Source organism: Dendrobates tinctorius, unplaced genomic scaffold (assembly GCF_039654945.1).
Source record: "Dendrobates tinctorius isolate UK_male_01 unplaced genomic scaffold, ASM3965494v1 ptg000001l, whole genome shotgun sequence".
Classification (NCBI taxonomy): domain Eukaryota; kingdom Metazoa; phylum Chordata; class Amphibia; order Anura; family Dendrobatidae; genus Dendrobates; species Dendrobates tinctorius.
Genome location: NW_027361669.1, coordinates 2,521,303 through 2,540,115, shown reverse-complemented (window position 1 = coordinate 2,540,115; position 18,813 = coordinate 2,521,303).

Sequence of the window (18,813 nt, the reverse complement as noted above, 5' to 3'; positions counted from 1 at the left end):
ATGGTACTGTATCAGAAGCGTACACAGTCTAGGTATAACAGTAAATCTCCGTATATATTTCATGAGTCATACACAGACGCTCACAGGCTCAGTATGGATTACACAATAAAATAAAAAGTTGAAAAAGGGTACAGTATCACCAGATGCAAGGTATATATAGTATAGTGTAAACATTCTGAATCTCCATATACATTACAGGAGACAGACACAAACGCTCTCAGGCCCAGTATGGATTACACAAGAATATGAAAAGCTGTAAATGGGTAATGTAACACAAGCGTACAGCTGTATACAGTGTTGGGGTAATCTTAAATCTCCAAATATATTTCCGGAGTAACAGACAGACGTTCACAGGCTCATTATGGATTACACCAAAATCTAAATAGCAAAAAAGGTTACTGTATCAGAAGTGTACAGCTGTATACAGTGTTGGCCAAATTTGAAATCTCGGTATATATTTCCGGAGTCACCCTCAGACGCTCACTCAGTCTGGGTTTGACCATAATAAAAAATGTTGTAAAAAAGGTACTGGATAACAAGATAGCAAGTATATATATTATAGGGTACAATTGAAATCTCCGTATACATAGTCCCGCAGTCACACTCAGACGCTTACTCAGTATGGATTTGACCGTAATACTAAATGTCGAATAAAGGTACTGTATAACAAGATACAAGCTGTATCGAGTATAGGGTAAAAATTGGTATCTCTGATTCACCGTATATATAGAAGGTGTAAACCACACATGCTCACTCACTATGGATGATACCGTAATAAAAAAGTTTGAACAAAGGTACTGTATCAGCACATACCAGGTGTATCCAGTCTAGGGGTAATTGTAAATTTCCGTCTATACTTCCAGAGTCAGGCACAGACAGTCACAGGTTCAGTATGTATTACACCAGAATTTAAAAAGTAGAAAAAGGGGAAGGCAATCGAAGCATACACCAGTATACAGTGTTGTGGTACTTTTAAATCTTAGTATATATTTCAATCTCAGTAAGCCAGTTCAGGCTCTCTGCTACTGGAAACTACATGGACACAAGTACAGACGGAAAGTCGAGTGTTTGCAGAAATTTGGGAATTACTCATCGCGCGAAAACCTCCCTGTAGATGTTGCAGAGGCGATGCAGACCCTCAATTACTGTGACTGTGGAGACAGCGAAAACAATTCTTTGTGAAGAAAGGATTGCTTTATCACAGTAGCGTGGATTACATCACCATTACTCGTATCCATCAAATTGTGATCATAGGATGAGATGTAGACATGGTCCTCACTGCCTATCATGATGTGTCTGGTCATTTTGGAGTGCAAAAGACAGAAGCCACAGGCCATAGGCGATTCTATTGGATTGGCATGAGAGGAGACATTGAAAAATGGTGGGAGGAATGTCACACGTCTGTGACTATTACAACTGTGAAAGGTGATCATAAAGCACCACTGCATCTGCTTGTAAGTTGACGTCCATTACAAATGGTAGCCATTGATCATCTAAAGGTAGTGGTCAGCAGGACAGGCCATAGCTACATGTTAACCATCATCGATCAATACACCAAATTTCTAGTGGGCGTCCCTGTGAAGGATTTAAATGCCCAGACTACACAGCGATGGAGCAGGAAGAGGTAAGTATTGCAACTTGCAAGTGCTGTGGCCATGACCAAGCAGGGGTGGCACACTCGTGGGCGACGGTACTGGCACAGGGCCCCTCATAGTACGCTGGTGTGTCTGACAGCAAGTGGGCCCCCCCACCGACAGAGACACTGTATTGTACTATGAGGGGCCCTGTGCCAGTGCCGTCGGCCATCAGTGGGCCCATCCACCTGTTCAGAGCAACGGCACTTGCCCGGGTGTGCCAGGTGTTGACGCCAGCCCTTGGGGGGGTGGGCATCCCAGTTAGGGAGCTTTAAAAAATGGCATATGTTGATGTGTAGGCTGGACATTCAGCAGCTGCAAATGGCGGATTTGGGCAAGTCCGACGAAGAGGAGGACAAAAGCGAGGCAGTTTTCTGGCAACCTATGTGTCATCAGGGGAAGATGGGACAAAATCCTTTGAAACCCATGCATGGTTCATTTTAATGAAGGGTAGATCATCAACATTTTGGGTCGACAGACGGGTCCTTTTTTCTGTCAGGATTGATCCAGCTGCACTGAAGACTCTTTCAGATAACACACTAGCAGCAGGGCAAGCGAGCTCCTGTAAGGCATATTGTGCCAATTCAGGCCAGGTGTCCAGTTTACAGGCCCAATAGTCAAAGGAGAATGACCTGTGAGGGAGAACATCGATATGGGATTAGAAGTAGTTTGTAACCATAGTTGACAACTGCTGTCTCCTGTCACTTTTAATCGATGCAGTATTAGCAGTCGTGTGAGCGGTACTTGAGAAATCAGTCCACAACATGGTCATGAAACCCCTGTCTCCAAAGTCACTTTGGCTGTGTGCACCATTAACACCTCTTCCATTGTGCCAATACAGCTCGAGGGAGAACCAGCACCGCTGCTGTGTGCTGGGAAAGCCTCAAACAAACGGTTTACCAAAATTGCTTGTTTGTTAGCAAATATTATCTCTTGGTTCTACTGTGGCATGATGTTGTGTAATTTGCCTTTGTAGCATGGATCGAGGATGCTGGCCAGCCAGTAGTCATCATCCTTCATCATTTTGGCAATGCGCAGGTCCCTTTTTAGGATCCGCAAGGCATAATCGCACATGTTGGCCAATGTTCCAGGTGTCAATAATGCACTGCCACTGCTCGGAGGAGGAGCACTTTCTGGCAAATCCACATCCCTACAGTCACGCACAAACCCTGTACCTGACCTTGGAATGCCAACATTTTCACTTGCCCCCTGAGAAGCATCCTCCTGCCCAAAATTATCATCCCCTCCTCCTCCTCTTTTTCCTCCACCTCGTCCAGGACAGTTTCCTGACCAGACAATGGCTGACTGTCAGTAATGCTTCCCTCCTCCTCCTCCTGTTCCTCCTCCGCTGCAGACGCCAGATCCTTAATGTGCATCAAACTTTGCATGAACAGACGCATAAGTGGGATGCTCATGCTTATGATGGCGTCGTCTGCGCTTACCAGCCGTGTGCATTCCTCAAAACACTGAAGGACTTTACAGAGGTCTTTCAGCTTTGACCACTGCACACCCGACAATTCCATGTCTTCCCTCAAACTGCCTGCCCATGTATCCTCCCACAAATGCATTACAGCCTGCCTCTGTTCGCACAGCCTCTCAACCATGTGCAGGGTGGAGTTCCACCTTGTTGCCATGTCTATGATTAGGCGGTGCTTGGGGAGGTGGAGCAATCGCTGCAGCTTCTGCATACGACTGGAGTGTATGGCCGAGCGACGGATGTGCAAGCACAGTCTTCGCACCTTATGGAGCAGGGATGTTAACTCTGGATAATTATTAAGGAAACACTGCACCACCAGGTTCAAAGTGTGAGCCAGGCAAGGTATGTGTTTGAGTTTTGCACGGGCTATGGCTGCCACAAAATTCCGGCCGTTATCACTGACTCCCTTGCCTGGCTCAAGATGTAGATTGCCCAGCCATGACTGAGTTTGTTGCTGCAAGTAGTCGGCCAGTACCTCCGCGGTGTGTCTGTTGTTGCCCAAAGACATCATCTTTAACACAGCCTGCTGACGCTTACCACTAGTTGTTTGATAGTGAGATACCTCGTGTGCAACACTACCAGCTGTGGATGGAGTGCTCGTGCGACTGCGCTCTGTGGACAAGCTTTCGCTTATGGAGGAGGGTCAAAAGCCTACAGCCAACTGTTTCCTATACCGTGGGCTAGGCAGCACTGTTCCACTGCCGCTGTCCCCTGTGGAGCCTGCATCCACCACATTAACCCAGTGCGCAGTGATGGACACATAATGGCCCTGGCCATGCCTACTGGACCATGCATCTGTTGTGAGGTGCACCTTTCCACTCATTGATTGCTTGTGTGCATGGACAATGCGGTCTTTCACATGCAGGTGGAGGGCTGGGATGGCTTTTCGAGAAAAGAAGTGCCGACTGGGTAGGTCATAACGTGGGACTGCATAGGCCATGAGTTCGCGGAAAGCTTCGCTTTCAACCAAACGGTAGGGCATCATCTCTAATGAGATTAGTTTGGCAATGTAGGCGTTCAAACACAGTGTACGCGGATGAGAGGATGAGTACTTTCTTTTTCTACTCAGTATTTGGTAGGGTGAGCTGGACTGGAGAGCTGCATATGGGGGAAGTAGCGGTGGACCGGACGGAGTGAGAGGGGGTTGGTGATGGTATGGGTGGTGATGGCCTAGATTCAGTGTTGAGTTGCAAAACCATTGTGATTCCCTGAGTGCTTTGGCCTTGTGACGACACCTCAACATTTAGTGCTGGTGGTGTGCTTAACGGTGGCGGTAGTCTTACAGTGGGTGAAGCGATGGAGCGTTGCTGGCTACCTTCAGTCGGAGCAGGTGCACATGTGCTACCTGAGGTTTTGTAGTCCATCCACGCTTGCAAGTGCATGTTGGTTAAATGCCTAAACATGCAACTGGTTTTCAAATTTCTGAGTTGTTTACCTCGGCTAAAGGTCCTTCCGCACTTCTTACAGGTAACATTTGCCTCATCAGTAGGATTTTGGACAAAGAAGTGCCACACTGCATTCTTCCTACTATGGTATACATTTTCTGGCCTTGCACGCTGTGCTAAGTTGACCGTCTAGCCAAGCTGTCCTGCAACTCTTTTAGTTTTTGGTCCACGTTTTTGGACAGCTACGGGCCTGCCAGATAACCGCTGCTGTGATGTCAATGCCTGCTGCGGATCCTTCTCCTTATCTGAACTATTGCCAGCGCCACACTCCTCCCCCAATGGATGCCAATCCGGGTCAAGAACTGGATCATCCATCACCTCCTCTTCAAAGTCATCTGCACCTTCCTCTTTACCTTCCTCTGTGTCACCGTGTAAGGTGGTATAGTATGCGGGAAGGGGCACCTGAGTTTCCTCAGGGTCAGATTCTGACTCAGTAGACTGCGAGGGCAATGTAGTGCTCTGGGTCAATGTACCAGCAGAATCATCTAGCAGTGGCTGTGCATCAGTGCACTCCATGTCAGATTCATCTTGGACTGGGGAATTCAGGATTTGACTGGATAGAGGCATGGTATGTGAAAAGAGCTCCATAGAGTAATCTGAAGTGTGGGCTGCTGCAAACTTAACTTTTGGTGGTGGTGAAGGACACAAGGAAAGGTGTTTTTCCTGACCAGAACCCTGCACTGACAACTCCGTGCTTGCAGGTTTCGAACGTTCAGAAGAGGAGGCAATAGAGCTGGTGGCTGTTTCGGCAATGTACGCCAAAACCTGTTCCTGATGCTCCGGCTTTAAAAGCGGTTTTTCTACTCCAAGAAAAGGGAACCTTACAGGCCTTCTTGGGCCAGATGATGACGCAGGCTCAACACCTCCTGCCTTAGCTGCTATTGTGCTTTTGCCAGAACCAGCCGATGCACCACCACCATCAGTACCAGCCGGGCCCCCCTGCCCACGTCCGCGGCCTCTTCCACCATACTTCCTCATTTTTGGGAAAATGTGCCAAAAATACCAGCAGAGAGATGATACTGTATGAGGAGCGTCCAGCTGTGTATTAAAAAAATTAAAACTACGTATATATATTTTGTTAGTCACAGACGCTCTCCCAGTATGTATTTGACCGTAATCCAACAAGCAGATATATGGTACTATATCAGAAGTGTACAGCTGTATACGCTTTTTGTGTAACTAACAATCTCCGTATATGTTGATATAGAAGGTTTGCCTTCATATCCCTTTAACTGCCTTTAATACTTCAATTGCCTTTTACCTATTATTGCTAGAATTATTCTTATGACACTGCAGACTATTAGTCTCTGTTCCAAGGAGACTATACTTGTCATCATATATGTTCTCAATAGTCAGCCACAACGTGTTCTGGGTACATTGTAAACAAGGTATTGACCCTGAGGTGATGGTGGGTGATGGTGGGGGCCACATGAGCTTCATAGAATTACATATTGTTGTAAATGGTATAAAAGATTGCCTTGTATTTCATTACATCAGATAAAGTGATTTGCCCACAGCCCGTGTGCAGTCTCTTTTGTCTCCAAGCGCTTGTAAATTAAGGGCATAAAACTCCTAATTCGGACTCACTGGTGATTTGGCAGACCTGACGTTGGTCAGAACGAAAACAGCTATGACAGTTTGACGCCCAACGGGGACCGTGGAAGCCAGCCTATTCGGAATCCGTACGTGGGAGCTTCCTGGGAGGTTGGACATGCAAAATCCGGCTGCAGCAGGTGTGAACATTTATTTTTACATTATTTTGCATTTGCAAACTCTCTAAGGATCTCTACATATCTCTGGGTAAGGCTGTACAACACGGGTCAAAAGAACCCACATCACCAGTGAGCAGTGAGTATGTCCGTATGAGAGTTGAATAATAGAGTAATAATATAATAATTGTCATCTGTATTATCTGTCAATCTCTTCTGGCAATATATTAATATACTAACTGGTTGTGTACTGGTGTACTGTGTAGCACAGAGCCTGGGATAGACTCCGTGCAGTGTTGATTTTGGATTGGCAGTAAACCATATGAGGCTGTATTTTGTATAGGGCTGTGGTTTTTGGTTGTTTTGGTTTTTGATGATTCTTGTTGTTTAAGAAGTTGGCTTTGGTGTTCTCAGAGTGTCAGTGGACACTGCTCTAGTTTAAGGTGTTAATTCCAAAGTTCCAAAGTGCAAAATGGGCAGGCGGTGTGAATCTGTGAATCCTTGTATGTATGTCTATGAGAACCTCTGAATGAGATGAGAGATGAGTAATTGAGTATAAGAGATATACATAAATCCTTGATTGATGAGGGATTCCGATTAGGAATGGTCCTCTGTATGTGACAGAGGACATTATTCAACTCACTTTGAGCTGAATTAGGCGCAGTGATTGAGATAAGGGATTTTTATCTTCTCTTTGTAAAATCAAATGACCACTGAAAAGTGAAAGGAAAAAAAAATCCCTGAATGAGCACGTATGAATGAATCATCACACATAATTTTGTGTCAAGAGATTGTTACCTTTCTAGTTCTTGTGGGAGATCCTGGACAGATGCTTTATAGATATTTCAAATCTACATCTGAGATTGAATGAATTGAGTAATAATATAGCTCGTGTTATATGTGGCATTACATTGTAAAGTTTCCTGGATGCATTTGGCCAGAAAAGGTCAAGTCTCGGTTACACATATTATACAGTCATCTGCTCTTACAGTGAAATCCCGTGATTTTGAGGGTTTTGTAGAAATTTATTTTGATTAAGTCTAAAGAACTACTGCATTCTGTTAGTGTGAAGGCCTCCTTTTCTAAAATTCTGATGGGAGGGGGAATGAAAGAGCTGTGCGGTTCTCCTCTCCTCTCGTCTCATCTCCGCTGAGTGTCTAATGGGAGGGGGCACGGAGCTGCGCGCAAGATTCTCTGTGTTTCTGTCCTTGGCGTAAATACTCGCTAGGAGATTTGTGCATTTTAAAGCAACAGTACTGAATGAAGTGGAATGAAATTTTGTAAGAGGAAGTTGGAAGTTGAATAAAATATTGTGCCTAATTTAGAAGGAAATTGTAAGTGATTGTTTGGTCATTAATGTGTTTGAACCTGCTTCTAGTTGTGTGATTGATTTATAGCAAATTGTGGATCAACAAAGGAGGTATCCGACTGTATGGCTGATAAAGTAGGTTAGAGGCCTATCACATCTGGGCCTTCTTACTTTAGTCAGCGGGTGTTTTTGTTGTGGGTGAGAGGAGAAGGCAAGGAGCCTTCTGGATACACCTTGGCAGGCTCACTCTGACTTGCTATGTGTGGCCTGTAAGACAAAGGTCCAGGCACACAGAAGGGCACTTCAGAAGAAAGATGAGCTGTCTAAGTTGAAGCAGCCTTCCCACGTTCCATGGAGCTGGGCTGGAAGGAAAAAGGCCTATTCCTATTCTAGCCAGCTGATCTAGCGGGTGAGAGGCAGAGAGCCTTCTCGTTACATCCTGTAGGTCTACCGGGTGAGAGGCAAGGAGCCTTCCCGCTACACCTTGGCAGGCTCTCTCTGACTTGCTATGTGTGGCCTGTAAGACAAAGGTCCAGGCACACAGAGGGGCATTTCAGAAGAAAGGTGAGCTGTCGGGAGAAAAGGTTGAAGCCGTGGGCAACTTTTTCTGTGTACAGTCGGTGCCCCAATGGGATCCAAGACAGCTATGCAAATTGTAAAAGACAGAGAAGAAAGGAAGCAGTAAAACAAGTGGGACCAATATTGAAAAAGGCAAAAATACCAGAGTGTGAATGTTTGGATGTACAAAAAGGCACAGACAAGGGAAGAAAATAGCAAGTGAATAAATGATGTTTGAGAATGTGCAGCAGTGTGGAAGGTGTATTATGCATGTTTTGATTGACAAAGTTTAACCAGAGACCCAGACAAAACAGATGGACTTGTAAACATTGTGGTCAGACTCAGACAAACCCAGACTGAATAGCTACTTGTGTGACCTGAGCTACTGACCTAAGCGAGTTGCGCTAAATCCTGTCCAGACAAGATCATATGTAGTAACATAAGAAGCTGACATAATAGTATGGTTAGTGGGTAGTGGGGACATTGACCTTTGAGGAGTAAGCTGACAGTAGACACCAAACGACCAACCACATCAGGACCTAGAAGGTTGACTAGAATAAGAAAGATGCCGGTGTATTATCCCTGGAGCACCTCTGACCAGCTAGCTTTGCTGGAGCAGCTGCCTGACCCTGAAAACCAACCATTCCCGTTTTACAGACACATAAAGGAAATACAGGAGACATATAAGTATACCTGGGCAGACCTAGAGAGGTTGGTGAGTTTAAAGGCAGGTGACACACTAGGACACACACAGATGTGGCAAAGAATCAGGCTTGGGGCATGGATGATAAATCTGCACGGTCTGGGGAGACGTAGTGTGAGTCACTAAAACAGTGGGCTACAGTGGAACAAACAGAGCAGTCTGTAATCCTGACTAACGCGACACAGCAAAAAGGAGAGAGTGTAAAGATGTACTTTGGATGGTTACAGCTGAAATGGGCAGACATGGAGTACATCTGCATAAACCCACTTGATGTTAGAATACAGGTGAATGCATTCATTGACGGTATGAACAAAGACTTACGAGATGCAGTACAGACAGCCAGACCTGAATGGAGATATGTAGATCTGAAAGACCTCCTTAAGGTAGCTAAAGTAGTTGAGCAAACAAGGACGATAAGACAACCTGTCATGTATGCTGGAGCACAAGGAAAACAGTGGAGATGTAGCAAGGGCGATGGCAGGGATCCTTGAGTAGTGGCAATCACCTCATCCGCAGATTGTACTATTACAGCACATGGATGACCTCTTGCTGTTCTGCCTGGACCAGAGGTCCTGCAGGGAAGCTACAGTTTCCTTGCTATGTTTTTTTAGCAGAAAAGGGTTGCAAGGTCTCACGTGACAAATTACAGTATTGCAAACAAAAGGTGACATTTTTGAGCCATTGTATTGCCGAAGGTATGAGACACCTGACTGAAGACAGAAAACAGGCAATTCAAAATCTCCCTCTACCCAGGTCACATCAGCATTTACGCACCTTCCTAGATTTGGTGACCTACTGCAGGCCTTGGATAAGGTCTGCTTCACAAAATGATGCAACCACTTTATGACTGCTTGTCATCAGACCCCTAATGATCTCACTCAAGAAGCAATTGATTCCTTCCATTCTCTCAAACTGCTCATTGTGTCAGCCCCAGCCTTAGGCATGCCAAACTATGACCAGCCATTTTTCTTGTTTTGCACAGAGCAGGGAGGACATGCTACCGCAGTACTGACACAGCAACATGGAGGGAAACAGAGACCAATAGCTAACTACTCAGCACATTTAGACCCAGTGATCAGAGGGTCACCTACGTGTGTCCGTGCGGTAGGAGCAGCTGCACTACTACTAGGAAAGGCATGTGAAATCACACTGACGTTTCCTTTGACAATTTATTCCCCACATCCAATCCATTCCTTGCTCGTACAAGTTCAACCAAAACATCTGTCTATGGCCAGACAGCTCCGACTTGAACGTGCTCTACTAATACCTGAGTATGTCACCCTCAAAAGGTGTAACGTTCTGAATCCCGCCACCCTCCTGCCTGTGGATTCAGAAAAGGGGGAATTGGTGACCGTATTAGCAAGTGAGGAAGAATACTTTGACATGACGCATGAACATGACTGCATAGAACTGATGAGTCAGGAGACAGTTGGTTTTGCACACGTTCATGAAAAAAAAAACCTGTTCCTAATGCAGATTTTGAGTTTTCTTTTTTGTAGATGGCTCCAGATACCACCAGGATGGATGATTCTACACTGGATATGCAGTAGTATCCTCGCATGAGGTAATCCGAGCTGAACCACTCCCTCCTCACATGTCGGCACAGGAGGCAGAGTTGAAGTTACTCACTGAGGCGTGTAAAGCCGCTGCAGGTAGAGTTGCTAATATTTACACAGATTCGAATTATGCATGGGGAATAGCCCATGATTATGGCCCTATCTGGAGAAGCAGAGCGTTCCTTACATCAGCCAGTAAGCCCATTAAAAATGCAGAGCTGGTGAAACAATTGATGGAGGCATTGATTTTACCAGTCCAGGTTGGCATTGCCAAGGTAAAAGCACACACAAAAGGTGACTCCGTGGAGGTAGAGGGCAACAGAAGGGCGGACGAGGCTGCTAAAGTAGCAGCAAGGCGGCCTAGGGAGCAGTGGACGGTGGCGGGAAATCAGCGTATTCCAGCCACACTGAGCCTAGATGTCCTGAAACCTCTCCAGCAACAGGCTGACACCATATAGGCCACAAAGTAGTGGGATAGTGGAAAGACTTAAACTGAAAATTCAAAAGGCCATGGCAGACACAGGAAAGAGCTGGGTAGAGTGCTTGCCTCTTGCACTCTTTTCAGTCAGACACACTCCAAATAGAAAAACAGGTTTGTCTCCTTTTGAAGTCCTGTTTGGTAGTGCACCAAAGACTGCTCTGTACTTTTCACAGGTGCTACAAATGCAACACAGTTCCAGAACAGCCTATGTCCAGGCCTTGCAGAAAAGACTTAATGTGGTGCATAAACATGTGTTTTCATCCATTCCAGATCCTAATGCCAATACAGATGATTGGATGGTCATACGCAGACACGTGAGAAGGAGTCTGGACCCACGATTTGACGGCCCCTTCCAAATCCAGCTGACCACATCCACCTCAGTAAAACTTGAGGGAAAGCCCACCTGGATCCACGCCAGTTACTGCAAGAAGGTCCTTTTAACAGCAGAATGACTGTTCTCCTAATCACCTTGCTGGCAGTGACAGGGTTACTGCACTCTACAGAGACACAGGACAAACTCTTAAATGCTGACTGGGACAACAAACTTATTCGGCATCATGCTCTTCTTATAAAGGACATGGAAGGACAGACACCGAAAGACTGTTGGATCTGTACACACAGCCCAGTATCTGCAAGGACTATGCTGTACTTAGTCTTACCTCTGGAGCCATGGGAGGTATTAACCCCACACTACATACACAATGAGACTTGGACTCAATATAGGTTTTGGTGAAAAGATGTGCCCCGTGATATATTTGACTCATTGGCTATAATCGGATGGGCCTCTAATCACTCGTTTCAGTTTAATATAATGCGGCCTAAGGTACAAATGTGAAGGAAGAATGTGTCAAATAATTGGTCCCACCTGTTGTAATTATATCGACCCTGCTGGCAATCTCCAGATCAGGGCCAGTATAGACATAATAGGTGAACTTAGAGACCAATGGTTAAAACAACACAGTGCAAACAGAGACTCATGGTGAGGTAACACATTCTTTTTTTTTAAATCCAGCAAATAGGTTTAATGGCGTAGCAGGATGGATTTTTGGCATTGTACAGACTTGTATGCAAATTTTGTTGTTTTGCTAATTAATATATGTATTACTTAAGCTACTGAATAATGTATGCATAAAAAAAGAATCTAAGGCTGAACCTTCTGTAGTGAATCATAGACCCCAGATAGCCATTGCTGATGGGGAAAGTGAGTGTCCACACTGAGGGTGGAAGGGCGAAGCAGGTAGGAAGCCCCCTTATGGGTACTAGACCCATGAGACAGTAGCTCCTTTGTGGACATCAGCTGACCCTGTGCAAAAGGTTATACCATTTACAAAAGGGGGAAATTGATATAGAAGGTTTGCCTTCATATCCCTTTAATTGCCTTTAATACTTCAATTGCCTTTTGCCTATTATTGCTAGAATTATTCTTATGACACTGCAGACTATTAGTCTCTGTTCCAAGGAGACGATACTTGTTATCATATATGTTCTCAATAGTCAGCTACAACGTGTTCTGGGTACATTGTAAACAAGGTATTGACCCTGAGGTGATGGTGGGTGATGGTAGGAGCCACATGAGCTCCATAGAATTACATATTGATGTAAATGGTATAAAAGATTGCCTTGTATTTCATTACATCAGAAAAAGTGATTTGCCCACGGCCCATGTGCAGTCTCTTTTGTCTCCAAGCGCTTGTAAATTAAGGGCATAAAACTCCTAATTCGGACTCACTGGTGATCTGGCAGACCTGACGTTGGTCAGAACGAAAACAGCTACGGCTTTAAAAGTGGTTTTCCTACTCCAAGAAAAGGGACCCTAACAGGCCTTCTTGGGCCAGACGATGACGCAGGCTCAACACCTCCTGCCTTAGCTGCTATTGTGCTTTTGCCAGAACCAGCCGATGCACCATCGCCATCAGTACCAGCCGCGCCCCCCTGCCCATGTCCGCGACCTCTTCCACCATACTTCCTCATGTTTGGGAAAATGTACCAAAAATACTAGCAGAGAGATGGTACTGTATGAGGAGCGTCCAGCTGTGTAAGGTGTACTAAAAAAATTAAATCTACGTATATATTTTGTTAGTCACAGATGCTCTCCCAGTATGTATTTGACCGTAATCCAACAAGCAGATATACAGTACTGTATCGGAAGTGTACAGCTGTATACTTTTTTTGTGTAACTAACAATCTCCGTATATGTATTTACGGAGTGTCACACACACACACACGCTGACTCTGTATAGATGTGAATGTAATGCGAACAGCAGATATACAATACTGTTTGATAATCGGACAGCTCAATATGGTGTATGGAGAAATACAAATGTCCATATATGTACTTATGGAGTGTCACACACACATGCTGACTCTGTATAGATGTGACCGTAATGCGAACGGCAGATGTATACAATATTGTTTGAGATTCGGACAGCTCTATACGGTGTCTGTATGGAAAATTGTTAATCTTCGTCTATTTTTACACGGAGTGACTCACGCTGTCTCTGTATAGTTTTGACCGTGATCAAACAGCAGATATACAAAACTGTTTGAAAAGCGGACAGCTCTATACGGTGTAGGTCTGGAAAAATGGAAAAATCTCCTCTTTTTTTTTTCCAGAGTCACACACAGATAGCTTGTATTTGTCCGTGATACCAGCCGGTACACAGTAGTGTGTGAGGAGCGTACACCGCTATACGGTGTATGTATGGAAAATTTTAAATCTCCGTCTATTTTTATACGGAGTGACACACACTGTCTCTGTATAGTTTTGACCGTTATCAAACAGCAGATATACGAAACTGTTTGAAAAGCGGACAGGTCTATACGGTGTAGGTCTGGAAAAATGGGAAACCATGAGGTCATAATTAGAGTCAATATGCCTATCCACCCATACCTTTGACTTTCCCTTGGCATTAAACCCCTCCTTTTTATGCTTTATCTAATATAATTTTGTGTATAGTAGGTGGGTCTTTCTAGTATATATATATATATATATATATATATATTTTTTTTTTTTTTTTTTTTTTTTCACTGCCCAATAGTATAAAAATCAGTGAGGCACAGGTGTAGTTAATATGATCACTGCACCACTAGATGAATATGTTAGGGAGTGTAGTTTTTAAAATGAGGTTATGTATGGGTGTTTCTTCTGTTCTGGCATCTAAAGTGGCTCTGCCAATGTGACATGACACCTTTAAAACATTCCAGCAAAATATGAACTCCAATATGGCGCTTCTTTCCGTCTGAACTATGCACTGTGCCTCAAAAGTAAGTCTTGCCCACATATGGGGTATCATTGTACTAAGGAGAAATTGCACAACAAATTTTTGAGCCTATTTTTTCCTGCTATCCTTGTGAAAATAAAAAAATGGGGCTAAAACAACAGTTTTGTGGGAAAAAAATTTTTTTTCACTTTCACAGACCAACGTTGAAAAATTATGTGAAGCACCAGAGGTGGTCTAGTTTGCAAAATGGTGTCACTTGTGGGGGGTTTCCACTGTTTAGGCACACCACGGGCTCTCCAAATGTGATATTACACCTGCACACAATTCAATCAAAGTCTGCATTCCAAAACTTCACTCCTTCCTTTTTGAGCTGTGTGGTGCACCCAAACAGTAGTTTTCCCTCACATATGGAATATCAGCGTCACCACGGAAAATTGCACAACTAAGTATATGGGCAATTTCACATGCTACCCTTATGAAAATGCAACATTTTTGTGGGAAAATGTCTTTTTTTTATTGTCACTCAATTTTATAAACTTCTGTGAAGCATCTGAGGGTTCAAGGTGCTCACCACACATCTAGACAAGTTCCCTTAGGGGTCTAGTTTCCAAAATGGTGTCACTTGTGGAGAGTTTAGAGACATTAGGGGTTCTCCAAACACGACATGGTGTCCGCTAATTATTCCAGCAAAATTTGCATTAAAAAAGTCAAATGACGCTCCTTCTTGTTCGAGCCCTGCTGTGTGCCCAAGCAGTAATTTTTCTCCACATATTGGGCATCAGCAAACTCATGAGAAATTGAGCCACAAATTGTATGATGCAATTTCTCCTTTTACCCATATAAAAATGCAAAATTTGAGGCTAAAATACGTTTGATGGGAAAATTTTATTTTTTTTATTTTCACGGCTCAATGTTAAAAACTTCTGAGAAGCACCTGGCGGTTCAAAGTGCTCACCACATGTCTAAAAAAGTTCACTGAGGGGTCTAGTTTCCAAAATAATGTCACTTGTGGGGGTTTTAAATGTTTAGGCACATCAGGGGCTCTCCAAACACGACATGGGTCAACTAATTATTCCAGCTAATTTTTAATTAAAAAAGCAAATGGCGTTCCTTCTCTTTGAGCCCTGTGGTACATCCATTTTTCCCTTTTACCCTTGTGAAAATAAAAAAAATTGGGTCTTAAATAACATTTATGTGAAAAAAAATTAAATGTTCATTTTTTCCTATCACATTCTAAAAATTCATGTGAAACACCTAAAGGGTTAATTTCTTGAATGTGGTTTTGAGGACCTTGAGGGGTTCAGCTTTTAGAATCGTGTCACTTTTGGGTATTTTCTGTCATACAGACCCCTCAAAGTCACTTCAAATATAATGTGGTTCCTAAAAAAACTGCTTTGTAAATTTTGTTGAAAAAATGAGAAATCGCTGGTCATCTTTTACCCCTTATAACTTCCTAACAAAAAATGTTTCAAAAATTGTGCTGATGTAAAGTATACATGTGGAAATGTTATTTATGTGACATAACTCTCCAATTTTAGGGTGGCATCCGTTAAAGCGTTCCAGAGTTATTACCACATAAAGTGACACTGGTCAGAATTGTAAAAACTTGACCTAGTCATGAAGGTGCAAATAGCCTAGTGGTGGTAAAGGGGTTAAAGGGCATCTGTCAGTAAGATAAACTCTTCTAAGCCGACTGCATGGGCAAGTGGGTTATACTAAGCTGAGTAAAATGATACCTTAAAATCTGTGGATGCTTCATCCAAACTTTTCCTTCCTGAAACTCTCCCTCTACTGGTTGGTTCCAAAGGTATCAACTTGTACAGTAGATGGCAGTCTTCTTACACAAATGCCACACTGCACTGGGGATTATTGTCTTTTATGTTATACTTTCTTACATTCCTCCCTTTTAGCTCGCCAGTCCTCAGTCAGATAGAATCCCTGAATGGTTGGAGCTTCCTTGAAAATAGTCCAATTTCTGCCAAAACTTGGGTGCACTCCTGGATCTTCAGCTTAATCTGTTACCAAACGAATTTGTCTTGTACACACTGACTGGGAGGAATGCCAGCGTTGACATATTTGGTTCTTTGTGTTTCCTCCTGCAAGGGTGACTCTTGAACCTCCGAAGTTGCATCCAGTTGGGTATGCTGATCATTCTCCAGCCTCTTTGAGAGTGGTGCTGCCAACTCTTGTGGCCTCATAGACACAGTAACACATTCTTTCTTATCACTGATAGGTCTTTCTTGGTTGGCATGCTATGATTTCTCCAGGGCCTTGCTTCCGCACTGCCTTCCAATTCACAAGAGCATGGATAGAGTATATTGCGATGAGGCAATCGAGTCGGAGCCTCTTCATCTTCATCAGGCCAGACATCATAGACTGGGTTACCAGAGTGGACTCTCCTCACTACTGCCTCCCGGCAGTAGTATAGTTTGTTCTTGGGCCATACTAGCACACGGTCTCCCGACTGGAGTTCTCCCTGTGTTGGGGACCTGTCCGAATTCTCCACTTTTGGAAACTTTTGCTCTACCAACCATCTCATCGTTTGAAGCTGGTGTCTATGATCCCGAACCCAGGTGTTCAGACTACTTCCTGGATAAGTGTCTTCCAGATCCGACTTCAACTCTGTAATCTCTTTACCACTCCTACCGAACAGTAGCATATATGGTGGGTATCCTATAGTTGTGTGGACTCGATTATTATATACTCACACAAACTCAGTATAAATTTGGGCCACCTCATTTTCTTTTCTTCCTCCAACGTTTGCAACATTTTCAACAGGGTCCAGTTGAAGCGTTCACAATCGCCGTTCCGTTATGGGTGGTGTGGTGTGGTCTGGGATTTATCAGTTCTGTAGAGGTGATGCAACTGTTCCATTACCCTTCCCTGAAAGCAGGACCCTTGATCTGAATGAATTTTCTTTAGGCACCCATACACACTAATGAAGTCCCAACAAATGGCTCTGGTCACCGCTTCTGCTCTCTGGTCGCAAGTTGGAGTCACCACCACAAATTTAGTGAAGTGGTAGGTCATAACCAAGCAATATTCGTATCCATTGTGGGAGGTCCTCATCATCAGGTAGTCGACCATCAACAACTCCCAGGGTTCAGAGGTCCAGACAGCTTGAATAGGGGCCCTCTGCTCTGGGGGTTTGGGCAGCTCACACTGGTCACATCTTTGGCAAGCCTCTTCAACCATTTGTCATAGTTGAGGCCAATATACCAGCCGCTACAACCATTGGAAAGTCTTCTCAATACCGAAGTGGGCACCCTTCTCATCAGTCTCCTTGGCTATTAACACCAACCCTTCTGAGATTACCACTTGCCAGGTGCCACCAAATTATTGAGGTTATGCAGGGTGCATACAGTTGGACTAGTCCTTACCTCCTGGTTTGGATTTGGCCTTAGGATGATCCATTTCTTCAGCACTGTTAATTCAGGGTTGGACTGCTGCAGGTGCATCCACTCGTCTTTGGGTCAGCCAAAATCTGGGTGGGCTTGGATTCCTCCCTGGACTTCTGGACGGCTACCACAGCTGCAGAAAAGTGCTTGTAATCCAAGACTTCGTCATGACTGCATATGTGTTTTTGGAATTGGACCAATAAGAAATCTTGTACCTGTATTTGGACATTTGCTCGACCCATATTTGCTCCAGTGCAACCAGCTTTGTGTTTTCCAGGTGGGCAGGGGAATTGTAATCAGTGTGCACATGTATTCAGGCCCAACAGATATTCTGCAAATTTTTCGGTCATGACCGACACCAATGCCAGCAACTACAATTTAAATGAGCTGTAGTTGCTCAGCGACTGGCTGGAGGATGCGATCACTCTTTTGTTTCCTTCTTGTATCTTGTATCTGAGCCAGCAGGGCCCCCAATCCTTACAGGCTTTTATTGGTATACAGCAGAAAGGGTTGGGAGAAATCATCATAGACTAGGATGTGGACACCTGCCAATGCCATCTTCAAGGTCTGGAAAGCTTCTTTTTGTCTGGGGCCCCATTGGATTGGCTGCCACTTTGCTCCCTCTGCAGTCCCTCCTAGTAACTCATTGAGCAGTGCCACAATTCTGGCAAAGTTTTTTTTTAGAAATCTCTGATAATATCCAGCCAGTCACAGGTTGGAGCGTCCCCACTTTAACCTTTCTTCATATCAGACTGCATGACCAGGTGTAATGACTAGAGTTGAGTGAAACGGGTCGGTCAATTTTATAAGTCGCCGACTTTCGCTAAAGTCAGGTTTTGCAGATCGAAACCCGACCATAGCGTGAGGTCGTCCATGAGGTCGCCGACCCGCGCGCCAAAGTCGCGTTTCCCATGATGCTTCCAGCGCCTTTTCTCAGCCAATTATCAAGGATGCACACTGTGGGCAACGCGATGACATCGGCAGCGGCCACCACCATCTTAGAGAAGGGCATTCGTGTGATTGGCTTGCTTTGTGTGGCATCACAGTGGCTATAAAAGCCCTAAACGCCGACCGTCATTTTACTTCTGCCGATCTTAGCATAGGGAGAGGTTGCTGCCGCTGATTCTCAATAGGGAGAGTGTTAGGCAACAAAGGAAAAAAAACTGTGCTTCTTCTGATAGCGATTTCAACTGTACAGTTAGTGTGCAGTGACAGGGGAGGATTTTTGTGTGTGCAGCAGCGCTGGTGGTTATTAGGCTGCCTTATAAGGCTACCTGATAGCTGCATTGCTGTGTGCATACTGGTGTGCAGACTGCTTTTTT